This window comes from Bufo gargarizans, chromosome 5 (assembly GCF_014858855.1).
Source record: "Bufo gargarizans isolate SCDJY-AF-19 chromosome 5, ASM1485885v1, whole genome shotgun sequence".
Taxonomy (NCBI): Eukaryota; Metazoa; Chordata; class Amphibia; order Anura; family Bufonidae; genus Bufo; species Bufo gargarizans.
The window spans coordinates 349,185,180-349,204,484 of record NC_058084.1 but is presented as its reverse complement, the minus strand read 5'-3'; positions in this window follow the sequence as shown (position 1 = coordinate 349,204,484).

The window sequence follows — 19,305 nt, the reverse complement described above, 5'->3', positions numbered from 1 at the left end:
AATATGCTAACGGAAGGCCATCAGGGCCTGGACTCTTTCCTGTCGGCATTTGGTTCATTGCTGTCCTTAGCTCAGTTATGGAGAAGGGAGCTGAAAGAGTCGATTTCTGGTCTGTGTCAATGGTAGGGAGTTTGGTCGCTTCCAGGAAGGAAGATATGACAGTGGCATGGGATTCTGGTTCAGTTGTTGAGGGAAGGTTGTAGAGATCATTGTAAAATGAACGGAATTGAGACGCAATCTGGTTGACCGAAAAGATGGGGGACCCATCTTGTGATGTTAGCTGATGGACGTAGTTTGCAGACCTCCTCCCTTTAATCCTGTTCATTACAAACTTGGTGGCCTTGTCCCCATGTGCAAAGAATTTGTGCTGTGAGCTCATGTGGTATTTGGCTGCTCTATTGGCCAGTAGAGATCTGAATTTGGCTCTGCATTCTGACAATTTTTGGAGATGGGCGTCAGTGGGTTTAGCTTTATGATGTGATTCTAAAGTCTGAATATTTTTCAGAGTGTCCTCTATTTCACTTTCCCTCTTTCTCTTTAGGTGTGTGCCAATGCTAATAAATTGTCCCCTCACTACAGGTTTATGAGCATCCCAAAGAGTATTGGCCGTTGTATCTGGATTTTTATTTAGGGAGAAATATTCTGTTATGTGTTTAGATATCCGATCAACCGAGTCCTGATACCCCAGGAGGGTTTCATTTAAGCGCCAGTTGAAGCACGAGGGCGTTTCACTAGGGGCCAACACTGAAATATATATTGGGGAGTGGTCTGAGATGTGTATAGCACCAATGGTCGCCTCTCTGCATAGGTGTATGTGTTCTTTAGAGATAAAGAGGTAATCAAGCCGGTGGTAAGTTTTATGTACTTGGGAATAGAACGTGAAATCCTGGACACTCGGGTGGAAAGATCGTCATACATCGATCAAATGGAGATCCCAGAGGGTATTTCTGACCTTTTTTAGAAACCTCTTGGAATGGGACGATTTATGGGAGGAGACATCCAGTTGAGGATATAAGGCGACATTGAAGTCGCCCCCAACAATTACTATACCCTCTTTAAAGGACTCTATAATGGGAAAAATGTCAGAAAACCAACGGGCTTGGTTAGAGTTTGGGGCGTATAGATTTATAAAAGTGTACGTCTGCGGCCCTATGGTGCCCTTAAGTAGGATATACCTGCCTTCTGGATCTAGGCTTTGGCTAGCAAATTTAAAGGGGATCCTCCTCTGTAGCCCTATGCTGACCCCACTGGAAGCTGAGGAGCTACTCCCACAATGGTACCAGTTGGAGAAGTGGGAGAATCGCATGTCTGGGTAGTGGTTAAAGCGGAAATGCGTCTCCTGAAGGAATATCACTCCAGCTCCAGCTTTTCTTAGAATGGCAAAGATTTGGCTCCTTTTGGAAGGAGAGTGAAAACCTTTGACATTATAAGAGGCCACTGACAGGTCAGCCATTATTTGTTATGTGTGTGGGTTTACCTTGTAGCTGTTGTGGTCCCTGTCTAAGAAGTGTATCGGATCTTTTGTGGTCTTCTAACTCTGGTACCATTGCAGCTGTGCTTGTATGGGAGACCATCCAGATCAATATAATAGGCGAGAACCTTGAGTTAGGGGTAAGTAGGGGAAATAGAACACAATTTGTTAAACAAACAAGAAACATGAACAAAGACATAATGTAATATGTCAAAGACATAATGTAATATGTCATAATCTGGAGGGGGTTGTTTGGTCTATGGACCGTTTAAGAGAGACCGTATAACGCCCTGAGAGGGGGTAGAAGCAGAGCAGAGAGATGGGGGAAACACGTACAGGTATACGGAAAACCATCTAGTCTCATGCAAACAGTGGAATCCCAAACTCTAGACAGTAATATACGAGAATTTCAGCATGACAATATTGCCTGAAAATTACCATACTATACTATAGGCAAGAGAGTTTTCCTAATGCTCTTGTGAGAGACTTCTCGGGGTGAATTGCAGACCCCTCCTCTTGGAGCGAGAAGACTTCGGCGTACGTAGTACCTCAAAAGGAACCACCTTGGGTATATCAGGCAGGGCACCGAGGTCCTGGAAGAGTTCCCAATTTTCAATCTGCATGGGTGGCACATTTAGGACCTCAAAGGCAGAAGTGAGGTCTGTATATGACGAGATGTTTACTCTCTTGCCCGCGTATGTGAAGGATATGCCGAACGGGTAGGACCAACGGTATAAAACCTTTTTGGAGCGCAACCAATCTGTCAGAGGTTTAAGGGATCTGCGCTTCTTCAGCGTTGAAGGGGCTAAGTCCTGGAATATGTCAATCTTGGAATCCTTGTATATCAAGTCAGGGTGATCACGTGCGGCTTCCAGAACGGCGGTTTTCACTTGAAAATTCAGGAACCTACATATTATGTCCCTAGGAGGTTCGGCTGGCTTAGGTTTGGGCCTGAGGGCTCTGTGCGCCCGTTCTATAATTACTTCTTGGGAGAAGTTAGGGCCCAGGAGTGATCCGCAGATATCCATGATGGACGCTGAAATGTCTCCTGTTGAGACTGATTCTGGCACTCCACGGAATCTCAGGTTATTTCGGCGCCCCCTGTTTTCTTGATCTTCTAACGAGCAGTGGAGGTCGTTTAAGTATAGGGCACAGCGGCGAAAAGAGTCCGTTACCGCAGTCTGGTGATTTATTATCTCTGCTTGGTGCTGCTCAAGTTTCTCCACACGGTCGCCAATATGTCTCACCTCGTTTCTGCAGGCAGACAATTCTGAGAGGATCGGCTCCATAATCCTGTTCAAAGCACGGTCCAGGTATTTTCTTGTAACCGGAAGGTCAGAGCCGGCCTGTGCTTCATCTGAGTCGCTTTCACCCTCTGACTGTGCAGGAGCGCGCTTCGGAGCTTTGGCCTGTGGAGTCGGCGCCATCTTAGGCTCCCTGGCAGCCATCGTTGCGGCAGCTTTCTTTAAGAATTTCTCCATTTCTCCTCCAGCAATCTGAGTTTTGGAGGGAGCTGGGGTGTCAGCATGCTTAGCGTTCCCGATCTTCACCATCTCCGCTAATGTAGGCTAATTATAGCTGGCGTTAGGGACGAGTCTCTTCACATATCACGGAGCTATGCGACCATCTTCATCCGGCGTAAGCTCCGCCCCTTCTCCTGCCAGGTTCAGAATTTTAAAACATTTTATGAATGTGGGGGATTACTGTTGTAATTTTAGGATACCGTCTCTTTAAATCTGCCGATTTCACCTAGAAGATATCCTTATATTTAAAGTTCAATGATGTAATCTTCCTTGCAATGCAGCTTGTAACATTAACAACAGGAGTGTGTCTCCAGTTGGTAGCTTTAGCAGCTTTTCTGGCTGTAGCCGAGCTCTGTACTTAATGCTAGCACAACAGACAGTTCAAATTTCGCTCCTCTCAGAGCCGGCGGATTGATCCGTTTAGTGATTCGGCTGCCAGGTCCTGCAAAGTAACAATGCCGATCTCATGTGGCAGGGAGTATAGCTGCCAAGGTTCTATATTTTACTGCCACTTGGTAAGGACAGCTCAGGGCACTCACCACATCTATGATCGCTCGGGCAGGGATGTCCTGGGTGGTCTTCGGTGGTTTTCTAATTTCAAAACGGCCGGATCTACTTTCTCCGGTTCAAAGCTCTGTCTGATCGGCTTCAAGCGACGCTGCAGATTCACCGCCTATCCGGCGGGTCCCAGATACTGTGGCCTCACACCTAAGGCAGACCTCACGTCCGCTGAGGGCCTCTATTAAATCCAGCGGCAGGTGGTGAAAAAGCCGCGGGGCACGGCTTCTGTGGCCCGGGTGAGCGCACCAATAAAGTCCGGTGCTCACGAAGTTCTTGTAGGCCGCAACTCCCCGCCGCCTCAGATATAGGAAAAGATTATATCTCCTTGATCCGGGCGATGATCTGAGTAAGGATCTGTTGTTTCAGGCGTAGCTAAGCCTTAATTTGCCGAGTTATATCGGTTTATATCAATTCTTTCTGCAGAGCTCCTACATGCTACTTCTGGTCGGCTCTGCAGCTAGCTCCGCCCCCCCAAAATCATCAATATTAAAACAATAAAAGGCTTGAACTAATTCAGTTGGTGTGTAATGAATCTAAAATATATGAAAGTCTAATGTTTATCAGTACATTACAGAAAATAATGAACTTTATCACAATATGCTAATTTTTTTAGAAGGACCTGTATATGGGCACAATACAATACATCTGAACATTACATTGAACCAAATAGCATTCATTACAATAAACAATTTTGCAAGTACCCTATTCTACACTTCTTGGCCCTTACACCCATAATCTTTTATATTGCTAGGTCAGTTGGAACAGACCAGCCAGTTTACTGCAGTAAGGAATGCATGTGTAGAGAGTGGCACACTGGACTGTGTACACAGAGACTAATCCAGGAGGTAGAAGACTGCTGGTCCAGATCCCTCTACAAGGACATGAGGTCAAGAGGGCATATCAGCTAGTCATTATTGTATAGAGGACAGAACTTTAATATCTATTGCAGTACTTTCATTTATTTTGCTGTTTTTGCATGTTTTTTACATAGTCAAAGTCTTCCTTACTACATAATTGATCTCATTGGTTGTTTCACTGCCAACTTCATGTGACACTCATAATATAGTGTGCATATTTTGTGCACTAAGATATGTGGGAAGTAATGAGACATAAAAGACAGCTCACAGTTGGTCTCAATCTTTGGGGAAAAGAGAAACTTGTGGATTTGTAATAACTTTCATGTTTATCCATGGGGGTTCCAGTAATGGATTTTCGAACATTTTAGTCTTCGCTTTTAATACTTATTTTTGTGTAAATATGCAATTTACTGCTTACTTGGAAATGTGTAATTTATGAAGTGAATATAAATATATTAGTGGTATTATAATAATTTTCAAAATAAAAGTTTTATTTCAATTCTTCAACACATTAGTTAAATTGTATTGGAAAACTTGCTGGGAAAAGTAAGTAAGGAAAAGGTGTTCACCTAATTTAAAAGATGAACAGTTCTATTCCGCCTTGATTCTCAAATTGGGGTGAATAATCTGTCTTGTTTGACTGTTATTGGGGTAATTCACCTTGTTTAATAGATAAACAATTCTATTAGGCTTTGATTCTCAAATTAGGGTAAATAAACTGTTGTGTTCTATTGTTATTGGGGTGCCAACATTGTTTAATAAATAAACATTTCTATTTGGCCTTGATTCTCAAATTGGGGTGAATAAACTGTCTCCGTCAACTGTTATTGGGGTATCTACCTTGCTTAATACATAAGCAATTCTATAAGGCCTTGATTCTCAAATTGGGGTAATTAATTTGTCTTGTTCCACTGTTATTGTCCACATTGATATTAAATAAGTTATTTTACATACAGTGAGGAACAGAAGTATTTTAACACCCTGCGATTTTGCAAGTTCTCCCACTTAGAAATCATGATAGGGGTCGGAAATTCACAATGTTGGTGCATTTCTACCCCGAGAGACAGAATAAAAATAAAAAATCAGGAAATCACATTGTATGATTTTTAAAGAATTTATTTGTCTTGCACTGCTGAACATAAGTATTTAAACACCTGAGAATTCTGTCTCTCGAAGACCTGTTACTATGCCTTTAGTCCACCTCTACTCCACTCATTAATCTAACTTAGTAGCACCTGTCTGAGCTCTTTAAAGACCCCTGTCAACCCCACAGTCAGACGCAAACTACTACCATGGGCAAGACCAAAGAGCTGTCAAAAGACACCAGAGACAAAATTGTGGACCTCCACAAGGCTGGAAAGGGCTACTGGGCAATTGCCAAGCAGCTTAGTGAAAATAGATAAACTGTTGGAGCAATTGTTAGAAAATGGAAGAGGTTAAAGACGACTATCAGACAGTCTCCCTCGGACTGGGGCTCCATGCAAGATCTCACCTCGTGGGGTATCACTGATGATAAGAAAGGTGAGGAATCAGCGCAGAAATACAAGGGAGGCGCTGGTCAATGATGTGAAGAGAGCTGGGACTACAGTTTCAAAGGCCACTGTCGGTAGAACACTACGCCGTCATGGTTTCAAATCATGCATTGCACGGAAGGTTCCCCTGCTCAAGTCATCACATGTCCCGGCCCGTCTGAAGTTTGCCAATGACCATCTGGATGATCCAGAGGAGGCATGGGAGAAAGTCATGTGGTCAGATGAGACCAAAGGAGAACTTTTTGGTCTAAACTTCACTCGTCGTGTTTCGAGGAAAAGGAAGGATAAGTTTCATCCCAAGAGCACCATCCCTACTATGAAGCATGGGGGTGGAACGAATGCACTGTATTAAGGAGAGAATAAATGGGGCCATTTATTGTGAGATTTTGAGCAACAACATCCTTCCCTCAGTCAGAGGATTGAAGATAGGTCGTGGCTTGGTCTTCCAACATGACAACGACCCAAAGCACATAGCCAGTATAACCAAGGAGTGGCTCCGTAAGAAGCATGTTAAGGTTCTGGAGTGGCCTATCCAGTCTCCAGACCTAAATCCAATAGAACATCTTTGGAGAGAGCTGAAACTCTGTGTTGCCCAGCAACAGCCCCGAAACTTACAGATCTAGAGGAGATCTGTGTGGAGGAGTGGGACAAAATCCCTGTTGCAGTATGTGCAAACCTGGTCAAGAACTACAGGAAACGTTTGACCTCTATAATTGCAAACAAAGGCTTCTGTACCAAATTTATGTTCAGCAGTGCAAGACAAATAAATTCTTTAAAAATCATACACTGTGATTTCCTGAATTTTTTTTTATTTTATTCTGTCTCTCAGAGTGGGAATGCACCTACAATGTGAATTTCCGACCCCTCCATGATTTCTAAGTGGGAGAACTTGCAAAATTTCAGGGTATTCAAATACTTCTGTTCCTCACTGTATACAGTTAGTGTTCCAGTACAGTACATCCAACAGACAGTTTCCGGGGCCCTCCAAAGCAATGTTCAGTGGCAAAAATGTTGCTGTATCCGACAGAAGTAGCAGTAGAAGAAAGAAGGGTGGTAGCAGCAGCCGCAGCAACAAGCCATACACTGTAGCTGCCACTGTCATCCAGAGTTCGTGTTTGACCAGCAATCAAACTGTCCTTGAATGGTTGACTCAGTCTTCAACATCATCTCAACTAACATTGGACACCCACAGACAGGAGTCGGTGGGTTCTTCTGACACCATACTTAGTTGGCATAACCAAGGAACAAGCTCTCTGTGCACTCATCTGTCCTGAACCTGCCTCTTTTTTTTTTTTTGCTCCTTCTGCTCGGGAAGTATTGTATGCTGCCAACTTTGCTCTGCTTTTCAGGGAGGCTTATTGGGACAGTCAGCAGCTACTGCCCAGCCCTTATTTTAAATAATGGTCCGCTGCTTCCTCTTGTAAGTGAGCAGCTGTTGTGAGCTGTCAGGGGTGCGGCCATGAGACTAGGGAGGATGACATAAGTGAGATACAGACAGTAGTGGATGATAATGTAGCTGATCGCACATCGGAGGTGGGTGAAGAGGGGGCTTCATCATCAAAATCATCATAGGGTGAGGATGGCAGCTTGCCCATGAGACACCGGCATGGTGGCAGCGTGCTGCTCAGCCAGCAGGGTGCAAGCGTGGCCATGAGCTATCAGGGTTGCAGCAGAGATCTGGAGCCAAACATGCCTGGGGTAGAGCGTCTGCTTCACAGGATCCTACCTTTCAGGAAACAACTAGAGTTGCAAGGCTTCATCGAGGCAGCAGCAGGCTGTCATCACGGATGGGGCAAAATGCCATACTCGCCGGTGTGGGAATTTTCCATCAAGTCGCTCGAGGACATCAGCGTTGCCGAATTTAGGATCCGTGGGCAGAAGGTGATGCGCGGCCAGGATGCCAATGTTAGCACCACGGCCCTGCGTCAATACCTTACCATAAAGTGGCCTGGGAAAACCATGGACCTACTGTAGTGGTGCTGCCTAGCCTGACGTATCTCCCAGCGGCCCCCACCCCTTTTGAAGCAGTCAAGGCTCCACTGCCTGAAGAAGAGGGAGCTGTGTTTCCTTCCCATCGTCTGCTGGTCCTGATGCTCCTCTTCCTACTACTTGCCACTCATTTCACCATCAATCAATCACTGAGGTGATTGATAAGAAAGAACAGTATGCATGCACTCATCCAATGGTGCAGAAGCTGAATGAGCTCCTGGCCAAGTTTCTGGTACTAGTGTTGAGCACGGATATTCTAATCGCGAATTTCGGCACTTCGAGAATTTGCAAAAATCTTGAATATAGTGCTATATATTCAAAATCGCTAAATCGCGAATATTCTAGTTTTTCATCAGTAACCTCCCTTCTTGCTTGTGGGCCAATGAGAAGGCTCCAATATCTTTGTCACAGCTTAGCAACATCCCTAGGAACCAATAGGGAAGTTGCCTACCCCTTACTATATAGCAGCCATTTTCTACAGTTTTTTGCAGTTATGAGAGAGAGAAAGCAGTGACATTACTGTGCTCTGTACTTTGCAGACTCATCTGGATCCTTATTTAATTACATTAGATAGTTAGCTCATATATATAATACAGATAGTTAGTGGGAGATAGTCAGTGTAGTTTAGATAGTGATATAGTGTAGCTGATAGGTTCCAGTGCAGGGTGTTAGGTAGTGTGATAGGAATTACTGTGCACACATATGTGTTACATACATGCTACAGACATAGTGCTGTGATGTCACAACAATATTTAGTGCACCAATCAGTAATGTCTACTCAGACCTGATAAAATGTGAAGTTGCATGTATTGCAACAAAAAATGTGTGCATCATTAGTGCCGATTTGCGCAATCGCGAATATATTAGAGCACTCTATCAGAAGCTCTTCCTCACAGTCACGAAAGTTGCTGCCAACCATTTTCTCCAGTCTCAGGAAACATCTAACAGCTTGATAAATGTAGCAAAAGTGAGCCATGACTGTATTGCGTGCGCAATACTGGCAAATTGCATTGCCGATTTTCGCAATCAAGAAAATAATAACTGGAGATATTCTAGAATTCACGAATTTATGGCAATATTAGGCTATAAATAATATTGCCTATGCCGTTCATCACTAGCTGGTACTATAGTCCCTCCCTTTCCATATGTTTGACTCTGCACATTTCAGAGAACTGATGACTTGTGCTCAGCCAAGGTGGAGAGTCCCACGCTGTCATTACTTCTCTAAAAAATCTGTACCAGCACTGCATACGTATGTACAGCAGAAGGTGGGCCAGTCCTTGAGCCTGCTGATGTCTGATACAGTCATGGCATTGCTCTTGTAAAAAGGAGATAAAATTTGAAAAAATACAAAACGAACAGCAGGTGGGAAAAGAGAGCAAAACAAATCCCCAAAACTTCTTTAAATATATAAATGCTAAAAAAACAAGATCTGAGCAGGTAGGCCTCCTAAATAATGGTAAAGGAGAGTTAGTCACTGAAGATAAGGAAAAGGCAGAGTTTTTTTTTAGCTCTGTATATACAAAAGAAGAGAAAGGAGCTGATATCTGTGGTGCTGGGGATGTTAGTATATCCAGTAATGTACTGAATTGGCTAACTGTAGATATGGTCTAAGCTAAGTTAAATAAGATAAATCTGAACAAGGCTCCAGGTCCAGATGGATTTCACCCAAGAGTTCTTAAAGAGCTCAGTTCAATCATTGACTTGACCCTGTTTATATTTTTTAAAGGGATTCTGTCACCTCCATATGGCCATATACAGTGCTTACATGGCTCTGTAGAACACCTATACAGGATTGTAACGGTACCTTTGTTCTTTTTTTTTGACTTGCACAAGCAGAAAAACAAAGTTTAATTCATATGCAAAGGAGCACTCGCAAGTGCCCAGGGGCGGCGTTCAGTGTCTAGGTGCCCAGGCTGCTCTGCCTTCTTTTCACTTTACTCCTCCCCAGTCTCTGCATTTGCCCGCCCTTCAATTCTCTTGCCTCATTGATAGGTCGGCCGAGGGCATGCGCACTAGGTGAAGCGATGTAGTGCCCACAATGGGCATCACCGTGCACATGCCCCAGCCCGGGGAAGCAGTGCACAGGTGTGGGATCTTGGCCGGACCTAGCAATGACGTAAAGGACTTGGAGGGCGGGCAAAGGAAGAGGCTGGGGAGGAGTAAATTGAAAAGAAGGCAGAGCAGCCTGGGCGCCTACACACTGAATGCCACCCCTGGGCACTTGCGAGTGCTCATTTGCATATGAATTAAACTTTGTTTTTCCTGCTTGTGCAAGTCTAAAGAAAAGAACAAAGGTACCATTAAAATCCTGTATAGGTGTTCTACAGAGCCATGTAAGCACTGTATATGGCCATATGGAGGTGACAAACTCCCTTTAAAGATTCTCTAGGAACTGGTAAAGTGTCAAGTGACTGGTGCAAGGCAAATGTAGTGGCCATATTCAAAAAAAGGATCTAGGTCCTCCTCAGGTAATTATAGACCAGTTAGTTTAACTTCTGTCATAGGAAGAATGTTTGAAGGTCTCTTAAGGGACTATATACAGGAGTATTGACTGCAAATTATATTATAAGTGATAACTAACATGGGTTTACCAAGGACAGAAGTTGTCAGACTAACCTGATTTGTTTTTATGAGGAGGTGAGTACAAGCCTGGACAGAGGGGCGCCTGTGGATGTAGTGTTTCTGGATTTTGCAAGGGCTTTTGATACTGTCCCTCATAGACGTTTAATAGGTAAAGTAAGGTCTATAGGCTTGGAAAGTATAGTTTGTAATTGGATTGAAAACTGGTTGAAGGACCGTGTCTAGAGAGTTGTGGTCAATGATTCCTATTCAGAATGGTCCCGGGTTATAAGTGGTGTACCCCAAGATTAAGTGCTGGGTCCTCTATTAAATCATTTATTTAGTAATGATATCGAGGACGGCATTAATAGCAATATTTCTATTTTTGCAGATGACACTAAGCTATGTAGTACTGTGCAGTCTATGGAAGATGTCCATCAAATATAAGCTGACTTGAACACTCTGAGTGATTGGGCATAAACTTGGCAAATGAGGTTCAATGTGGATAAATGAAAAGTTATGCATCTTGGTAGTAATAATCTCGGTGCATCATATGTCTTAGGGGATGTAACACTGGGAGAGTCACTTTAGAGAAGGATTTTGGAGTCCCTGTAGATGGTATTTTAAATAACACCATACAATGTCAATCAGCTGCTTCTAAGGCTACCAGGATACTTTTATGCATTAAACGAGGCATGGACTCGCCAGGCAGGGATGTAATATTACAACTTTCCAAGGAGTTAGTGCGGCCTTATCTGGAATATGCAGTTCAGTTCTGAGCACCAATCAATAGAAAGGACGCTCTGCAGCTGTTAAAAGTACAGAGGAGAGCAACTAAACTGATAAGGGGTATGGAGGGTCTTAGTTATGAAGAAAGATTAAAAAATAAAATGCATTTAGTCTTGAGAAGAGACGTCTAAGGGGGGACATGATTAACCTATACAAATATATAAATGGTAATAGTTATATCACCCGAAGGTGACGTGAGACACCAGCGCTGGAGTGGCAGAACCCGACCGCTATCTCCCTCTTTTCTTTGAATGTGTAAGTGAGTATGGGGGGGGAAGGGGAAGGGTACAGATGACTAAATAAAGGCCAGAAATGGGCAATCCGTAGTGCTCGCTGTCTATGCTGTGAGGATGCAAGGAAGGCAAGTACAATCAAATGGTGGTGCAAATCTCCGGTGTGCAATATAAAGTATAATATGTACCTGGTAAGTTCCTGCTTTATTAGATTCAATGGTGTAACTTTTTCATTTTCTTTTTCTTTTCCTGTAAGTATACTGCAGTAAGTCCGTCCTCCTGGCTCACCTGCTAGCACGGACGATGCCCCGGCCGGAAGCAAGCGTGGTGCAAGGGAGCTTGTTGTTACCGTCGTCCTGGAGACCGCTTCGGTGACGTCACCTCTGTGGATACCGTAGCCTCCGTGGGACAAAAAACCTCCTACGCGTTTCGGGGCCTGTCGGGCTCCTTCGTTCCCTGTATACTGCCTGTATATTTCTGTACTGTCTGTGTTCTAGCATACCATGCACCACAGCCATGGTGGGTTCTCTTATTGGTCTTTACTCACCCTTTATTATTCAATATATATAATTCTTTTATATACTGGACTCATGAGTTGGTCATTGTACCTTACATAGATGTGTTTTTCCTCTCATGATCTTAGTATTATCTCTACTACATACACTTTGTGACCAGTGTGTTCGTCCAGGGTGGCGCTCGTTTTTCTCCTGCCTGTTCCCCTTACCTTGTCCTTGGCATCAATTATATGTGTGTTTTTAATCATGTATTTAATAAAAAATATTTTTTCTAATCATTAGTTCGGTACTTTGAGCTTCCTTCCTCTTTTTTCCTGTCATTACACTCGGAGCTTGTACCGAGTTATTTTCTTTCGGATATCCCAAAGCATTTATATGTTATATGATGTAGGCACTGTCCTCTCTGTGTGCGTTAGGGGGTTATCCGGGGTCATTCCTCTTTTTTCTGACTATCCCAGAGACAATGCTGAGGTCTCCACCGAGGAACCCATGCAGGTTGGCATGACCCGAGGGAATCTTCTCCGCAGACGTGGGGAATGCTTTTACTGTGGAGATCCTGACCATTGGATCAACCAGTGTCCTAAGAAGGTCCTCTCTACTAAGGCAAGGCAACCTAAAGACCAGGTACACCCTGATTTTTCTAAATATAAGCTTTTGGTACCCATTACGATTTCTCTGGGAGTAGATAAATGGCCGGGTAAAGCCTTTATCGATTCTGGCTCAGCGGCCAGCTTTATTGACTCTGAGTATGCTGTAAGATTGGGTATTCCAATGTTTGCTTTACCAACTCCTATCCATGTCATGGCTATTGATGCTACTCCTCTTATTGGTGGTAAGGTGAGCTCATGTACCTCAGAGATTTCTCTAACCGTGGGTGTGTGTCACTCAGAGAGATGTTCCCTTTTTGTCCTGGAGAACCTACCGGCTGAGGTGGTATTAGGGTTGCCTTGGCTCCGACTACATAACCCCACTATAGATTGGTCCAATAGGGAGTTGGTGAGATGAGGGCCTAAGTGTGACTCATGCTTGTCCTTGGTACAGGCTGGGGTCTCAGTAAAGTCAGATACTTTACCCACTGTTGTTAGGGAGTATTCTGATGTATTCTCATCACCAACCCCGGAGGTTCTACCCCCCCATAGACCTTATGATTGTACTATAGAGCTAGTAGAGGGGGCCAAGTTTCCTAAGGGGCAAATTTATAATCTTTCTAAGCCCGAACGCAAGGCCATGGAAGATTATATTAAGGAGAGCCTTAGTAAAGGGCATATTAGACCTTCTGTCTCTCCTATGGGGGCGGGGTTTTTCTTCGTTAAGAAAAAAGATGGTGGTCTTATGCCATGTAGGTTTTAGGCCATGTATGTATTACCGGAGATTAAATAAAATCACTGTCCAGAATAGATACTCCCTCCCATTGATTCCGGATTTATTTAACCAGGTTCTGGGGGCAACCTGGTTTTCCAAGATTGACCTGAAAGGGGCATACAATCTAATCCGAATCAAGGAGGGAGACGAATGGAAGACGGCGTTCAATACTCCGGTAGGACACTTTGAATATCAGGTGATGCCTTTTGGACTCAGCAATGCCCCAGCTGTGTTCCAAAACTTCCTGAACGACATTCTTAGGGAGTTCTTAGGTAAATTTGTTATTGTCTATCTTGACGACATTTTGATATTCTCTCCTGACTTCGAATCCCATGTGTCTCATGTTAAACAAGTATTAGAGGTGATGAGGGAGAATCAGCTATTCGCTAAGCAAGAGAAATGTGTCTTTGGTGTACAGGAGATTCTGTTTCTAGGGCATGTTCTGACTCCTCACGCCTTCAAGATGGATCCTGGTAAGGTGCTAGCAATTAAGGAATGGGTAAGACCTTCATCCTTAAAGGCATTACAACGATTCTTAGGTTTCGCCAATTATTATCGTAAATTTATTATGAATTTTTCCGCAATTGCTAAACCGTTGACCGACCTTACTAAGAAAGAGGTGGATTTGGAGAATTGGTCTATTGAGGCCATTTCTTCATTAGAAAAATTAAAAAAGGCATTCAGTAGCACTCCCATTCTGATCCAGCCTGATCAGGAGAGACCTTTTATTGTGGAGGTGGATGCGTCCGAGGACGGCGCAGGAGCAGTCCTTTCACAAGGTCCTGCTAGCCTCACTAACCTGAGACCATGTGCCTTCTTCTCCAGGAAATTCTCTCCCACGGAGAGAAACTACGACATAGGGAATAGGGAACTGCTGGCCATTAAATGGGCATTTGAGGAGTGGAGGCATTTTCTGGAGGGGGCAAGGCATTGTGTAACTGTTGTCACTGACCATAAAACCTTATGTTTCTCGAGTCTGCTAAGAGGTTGAATCCCCGTCAAGCCAGATGGGCTCTGTTTTTGTCTTGTTTTGATTTTTCCATTACGTTCAGGCCGGGAAGTAAAAATGTGAAGGCGGACGCATTATCTCGGCGCTTCCATGCTTTTCAACCTACTGAGGTACCACCTGAATTCATCCTACCAGCAAAAATCTTCATAGCAGCTCTAACCCAGGATATCTCGCCTCGCATTAGGTCTGAACAACATCTGTCACCAGTATCCACCCCAACAGATAAGTTGTTTGTTCCCGTACAATTTTGTCTCCAGCTGTTGAGTGAGTGTCACGATTCTGCCTTTTGTGGACATCCGGGTGTTGAGGGAACTAAGGATCTGGTTTCTAGATCTTATTGGTGGCCCACTCTATCTAGGGATGTCAAGTCCTACGTGTCAGCCTGTGAGGTTTGTCCCAGGTCCAAGACACCTAGGACTCGCCCTGCTGGTAACCTACGACCCCTACCCATACCCAGTAGACCCTAGTCCCATATCTCGATGGATTTTATAACTGACCTACCGCCGGCGGAGGGTAAGACTGTAGTTTGGGTAGTGGTCGATAGGTTTAGCAAGATAGTCCTTTTCATTCCCCTGGCTAAACTTCCAAATGCCAAAACCCTGGCGTCAATTTTTTTTTAAAGAAATTGTTCGATTGCATGGCATCCCAGAAAATATTGTTTCTGACAGGGGTGTGCAGTTTGTGTCCAAATTCTGGAGGGCCTTCTGTAAAAAAAAATCAAATTTCATTGTCTTTTTCTTCTGCCTACCACCCTGAGAGTAATGGGCAGACTGAACGCCTTAATCAGTCTGTGGAACAATTCTTGAGGTTGTATGTGGCTGATGACCAGCAATTATGGGTGAAATTCCTTCCATTGGCTGAATTTGCTTTGAATAACCGTGTCAATTCTTCTGCTGGGGTTTCACCTTTCTTTTGTAACCATGGTTTCCATCCCCATTTTCATTCTGGGTAATCAGCCTCCTCCTCTAACCCTGAGGCAGATAGGCTCTCCTCTGAACTGTGCACAGTTTGGGCCCGGGTTCAATTGAACTTAGAAAAGGCTCAAAGTTCTCAGAAACTCAAGGCCGATAGGAGACGTTCAAGGGGGGTGAATTTTCAGATTGGGGATAAGGTATGGTTGTCCTCCAAGAATCTCTCTCTTAAGGTAGATCCTAAAAAGTTTGCTCCTCTTTTTATTGGACCATATAAAATCAAGGAGGTGATTAACCCGGTATCATTTAGGTTGGAGCTGCCCGAGTCATTCCACATTCATAATGTGTTCCATAAATCTCTACTTAAAAAATATGTTGAACCAGTAGTACCATCGAAAACCTCACCTCCACCGGTTCTTGTTAATGATGCTGTCGCGTATGTGGTGTCTAAAATAGTGGATGTCAGGAAGGTGCGTAATTCCTTGCAGTACCTGATTCACTGGAAGGGGTATGGACCTGAAGAGAGATCTTGGGTACCTGCCAGGGAGGTTCATGCTCCTAGACTTGTTCGAAAATTTCATTTAGAACACCCTGAAAGGCCATCGCCTGAAGTCTTGGGTCCGGTGGCCCCTCGTAAAAAGGGGGGTTACTGTAACGGGGTTCCGAAGGTGCACTCGGTCTCCCATTAGCCGCAGACCTGCTGCATAGCTTCGGGAGCGAGGATCTGTGCTTGACCTCGGTCCCAGGGCGGCTTTGCTAGCTGGGAGGTTCCCTGCTCCTAAGTCTGCCTTGAGCGCCGAGCAGATCACTCGGTGCTCGACTGGTTGTTCTGTCGGTCATGTGACGCTGGCCACGTCACATGACCCTCACTCCCCACTATAAATACAGGCAGCCTGCTGGCCACAGGTTGCCTGTTAATTTAGGTTCCACCTGTGATGTTGTATTTCCTGGCATACTTACCTCCTGCTGTTTCCTGACGATCCTCTGCCTGCTCCTTGTGTACTTTGCTGCTCTCCTGGTATTCTGACCCCGGCCTCCTCCTGATGATCCTCTGCTTACTCCTTTGGTACTTCACGACTCTCCTGGTATTTATGACCCCGGCTTCTCCTCACTATTCTCTGCTTGCTCCATTTGTACTTTGTAGCTTTCCTGGTATTGACTCGGTCCGTTCACGTTCTGTTGTTTGTCTGTCTGTCATCCCTGCACTTAGTTCAAGCTAGGGATTGCCGTCCAGTTGTCCCCTGTCATTAGGACTCGCGAGGTAAGTAGGCAGGGCCAGGGGTAAGGGTGAAGCGCAGTGGTCAATTCCCTCCCCCCTGTGTGTGTGTGTGTGTACACGACCGTTACAGTTTCTGACCTTTTCCTATGAACCAGGCACCCTCCCCTCTTCAGAGCATCGGGTGCCTGGTTTAATGTTCGGGTTTTCCCATTGACTTCCATTTTATCCGGGAGCACCCGAGCACTTTGGTGCTCGATCAACACTAATCTGTACCAATAAGACTGAATGAAACACCTGAATTCAATAATTAGGAGGTACGTCCCAATACTTTTGTCCTTGTAGTATAAATATGTACTTCTTGTCTCTTGACATCCACCCCTTATTTTTCCTTCAAAATAATGCTTTAAAAATTGACTAAATGTGCAATGTGTAAAAAAGGCGTAATGTAATTTTTCAGCTATATTAAAAATTTCATTGATGCCTATGGAAAACATTTTAATGAAAAACTTCCTACCCAGAGGATATTGGGGGGAAATTTATCAAAACTGGTATAAATGAAAACTGAATCAGTTGGCCCTGGCAACCAATCAGATTCTATCATTAATTTTCCAAAGGATATTTGAAAAATGAAAAGTGGAAACTGACTTATGGGCAACTAAGTCAATTTTCCTTTATAAATCTTCCCTATTTTATTTTGAAATAATACCACACACACACAAATCAATGTACAATATAACCAATGTAAAATTGCAAGAAAGCAGTTGGTGTAAGCGTTGGTGTTTTTTAGCATTTTAACTGTGGGCTGGGTGTCAAGGTTAAAAAAAACATATAGGTATGATATAATAATGTATTAATTATTTTTTATTCTATAATTGTATGGTTGTATAGAAGTAAGAAAAGTACCCTGACTCCCTAGCAGCAAAAAGCACAACTTCTTCCCAATGCTGTAAGAATGAAGATAGTGTCTATTTTACATGAAGAGAACACTGAGATTCTTTTAAAACACTTTCCAGGATTCAATGTCAAACAGCAGCTGCACAGGCAAATAAGATTATCGTGTTTAAATACATACGTGATTCAATGGGATGTTAATTTTGTCATTGTGTGCTGATGTTTACCCTAGTAGTAGACACCAGATCATTTAGTTGGAAAAAAGAAAGGGGGAGGTATCATCTTTTCATTTTGGAAGTCTTCTTGAAACCAAAGATAAAACCTTGTAATTGGAATGAACTGGGCTAAAAACAAACAAAGTCCTCCTACGATCAACTTTCCAAGAAAAGTTTATCTCAGGATCTTGTTTTTTCATTAAGTGTGCACATCCGCATTGAGACACGGAGGAAGGCTTCAGGCTGAGCTGTAATGCCACGAGTGGCCTTGTTTCTGGAAAAAAAAAACACCTCAAACCTCCTCATTTCGCATCTATAGTGCTGGCAGGGCAGACTAATAGGCAGTGAGAAGCCAGTGCACATATTTTTATTGGGTCATTTTTACACTGGGCAATTACAGCGCCAAATAAATGATGATTGACGATGTACAAATCAATCACCGCTTATGCCTGATGTAAAATTGATTGGGGATGGATGATCGTTATTATGATCATTCGTCCCCATTCAATTTGCATGTTTTTGGCAGCACATCCTCAGGGCTATCTGTTGCAGACAAACTACAATTTTTGCTGCTGCATGAGAGATTTTGGTTGATAGGCAGCACATTTAAATGAGCCAATTATCAGAGACAAGCATTATTGAGCCAATCTACATCTGTTAAAGGGACCAAAGATTATTGTTGCTCTTGAATAAACAATTTCAACCATCCCTCTTTAAGAACTCTAGTGCCCAGAGAGCACACTATAAGCAAGAGCATGGCCAGGCAGGGGCTAGTGAAACATATTCCAGTATTGGGTGCCTCAAGAGAAAATTGTCCTGGTTAGGTGAGTAGTAGAGTTGAGCTGACACCTGGATGTTCGGGTTCGACGGGTTCGGCCGAACTTCACAAAAAAGTTTGAGTTCGGGCCCCGAAACCCAATAAAGTCAATGGGGACCTGAACTTTTGAGCACTAAAATGTCTGTAAAAATGTAATGGAAAGGGCTAGAGGGCTGCAAATGGCATCAAAATGTGGTTAAGAGCATGGCAAATGATCTTCAAACAAATGTGAATAAGGAAATGACTTTAAATAACATTAAATACATAAAAATAAAATAAAAAATCTGGATCTAGGAGGACGAGGTCCATATGGAATAGGAGGTTAAGGAGGCGGTGGATGTGGCGATGTAGGTGGAAGCGGCTGTGGAGGAGGCGGAGTCAGCCTACACTGCTTTTTGGTTTTAAATTTATTTATATTTTTTTAAATTGGGGTACACCCCAAAACATTGGGAAATATAACCTGTGATAACCTCCTCCAGTCGTGCTAAACACACGTTCAGACAATACATTGGCTGCAGGGCAGGCCAGCAGCTCCAAGGCGTAAAGGGCAAGTTCAGGCCATGGGCCCAATTTTGAAACCTAAAAGTCGAAGGGGGCAGACCCATCAGTCAGTACGTGTAGGCGTGTGCACACATATTGCTCCACCATGTCGCACATCCCTTTGATGTCCACTATCCAATTGGATATCTTCTCTATCACTTTCAATGTTCTTTTATGCGCCTACCATGGTGATCACGAGTGGCAGGGAATAAGGGTTACAGGCCAGAGAGAGAGCCTGAGAAAGCAATATCACATCCAAGGGAGGTCAATGGATGAAATTAAATGTAATCGAGGGGAAATGTGGGACAA